Genomic DNA, 2,233 nt, shown 5'->3' with positions numbered 1-2,233 from the left:
GCTGATCATCTCACGGAGTACCTTCATTCTTGGACCACGTATTTCTGTCTTTGTTAAATAAATATTGCCATAACAGTTCTCATGGCTCAGCAGCAGAAGCATAAATAATGCTTTTAAGAAAGCTGATGATAAAGTTGAATAAAAATCTAAGTCTGATTCTGAAGGTAAATTAAATATCTGACAGTGATCATTACACAGTGTGGCTCTAATTCTTCACTTCACCATCTGTGTCACAGTTTCACGTCTCCAAAATGAGCGTACGCATGGGTCAGAGTCGGAGTGAGGCACCGCACATTTTCACGTCGAGTTTGGATTTTATAAATCACAACCTTGGTGTGAAAAGTGGCGTACACAAGTTTTATAAATCCGACCCCAGGTGACTGTGGTGGTCATTCAAGTACAGTGAACTCATTGTTGTGTTCAAGAAACCAGTCTGAGATGATTCACACTTTATGAGATGGAGCGTTATCCTGCTGGAAGTAGCCATCAGAAGACGGTACACTGTGGTCATAAAGGGATGGACATGGTCAGCAACAATACTCAGGTAGGCTGTGGCGTTGCAACGATGCTCAATTGTTATTAATGGACCCAAAGTTTTTGGTGAGCCTGTGTGAATTGTAGTCTCAGTTTCCTGTTCTTAGCTGACGGGAGTGGCACCAGGTGTGGTCTTCTGCTGCTGTAGCCCATCCACCACAAGGTTGGACATGTTGTGTGTTCAGAGATGCTCTTCTGCCTACCTTGGTTGTAACGGGTGGTTATTTGAGTCACTGTTGATGTTCTATCTGCTCCAACCAGTCTGGCCATTCTCCTCTGACCTCTGGCATCAACAAGGCATTTGCGCCCACAGGACTGCCGCGCACTGGATGTTTTTTCTTTTTCGGACCATTCTCTGTAAACCCCAGAGATGGTTGTGGGTGAAAATCCCAGTAGATCAGCAGTTTCTGAAATACTCAGACCAGCCCATCTGGCACCAACAACCATGTCCCTTTTATTTATTTATTTACTTTTATTGTCCCTGTTCAAAGTCCCTTAAATCACCTGTCGTCTCAATTCTGATGCTCAGTTTGAACTGCAGCAGATCATCTTGGCCATGTCTACATGACTAAATTGAGTTGCTGTCATGTGATTGGCTGATTCCACATTTGTGTTAATGAGTTGGACAGGTGTATCTAATAAAGTGGCCAGTGAGTGTATACTTCCACTCTCGTCTTGCTTAGTTTTGTTTGATGAAATCTGCGTAACTTTCATCTATTATGTCACTTCTGTGTTGTTTCTCCATGTATCCTTTGTGTTTTTGTTTAAGACAAGACAAGACAAGACAAGACAAGACAAGACAAGACAAGATAAGACAAGATAAGATAAGATAAGATAAGATAAAACTTTATTGATCCCACTGTGGGGAAATTTGAACATTACAGCAACTCAAAACAGTGGAGCTGTAGTAACAGGCTGCCTGCCGTGGCACCATTCTTGGAAACAGAAAACCATACAAGGGAAGGGAAGATGAGAAAAAAAACATCATACTGTATCAACACTGTGACACACTATGGTGTTTATGAAAAAACCCTCTGCATAGGGAAGATTTATTAGCCAGAGGAGTAATTGAGATTAGGGGGCCCGAAGAATCCAGTCCCAAAGCCAGCGCAGCCAAAGTTCAGAATATTGATGGTAAATTGTTCATTCTGTGGGGCCTCAGCTTCCTCAGGAAATCAGATCAGCCGGTGAGGGAGGAGGGAGGGGTTAGGGAGTGGGCAGAGCCTTGTCGACAAGATCCAGCCAGGAAGAATTTAGTCAACAGATCAAGGCTGTTGCTGGGGAGATCCAGATTCTGTAATCAGTTGTTTTGGGAACAAAAGAGTCAGGCAGACGATAACAATTTTCCATCTGCCTTTAATGTCTGCTGGTGCATCTCAAGGGTGGCAAATCCAATCAGGCAAAATGGTGTGGACAAATTCCGCCGAGCCGATTCATCAGCTTTCTCCAAGCTCAATCCCGTCTGGCCAGCAAAGTCCAGGAGCCACAGCCGGCCCGCGACCCTCAATAGAACCGCTTGCAGACTGAGTCCAGCTCGCTCAAGGCAAAACATCCGAGTGCTGATAGAATATGGCCATCCATCCAGTTGGTCAGTCAGCCAGAGAGTGAAAAGCCACTGACGCTGTTTTGTAGAACACCAGGAGACCACTAAGCCAATCTGTAGAATCCAGTGATCGGAGTCCAGCTATATATCTAGAAC

Source organism: Austrofundulus limnaeus, unplaced genomic scaffold, assembly GCF_001266775.1.
Source record: "Austrofundulus limnaeus strain Quisiro unplaced genomic scaffold, Austrofundulus_limnaeus-1.0 Scaffold164, whole genome shotgun sequence".
NCBI classification, from domain to species: domain Eukaryota; kingdom Metazoa; phylum Chordata; class Actinopteri; order Cyprinodontiformes; family Rivulidae; genus Austrofundulus; species Austrofundulus limnaeus.
This window is presented reverse-complemented; position numbering follows the sequence as displayed.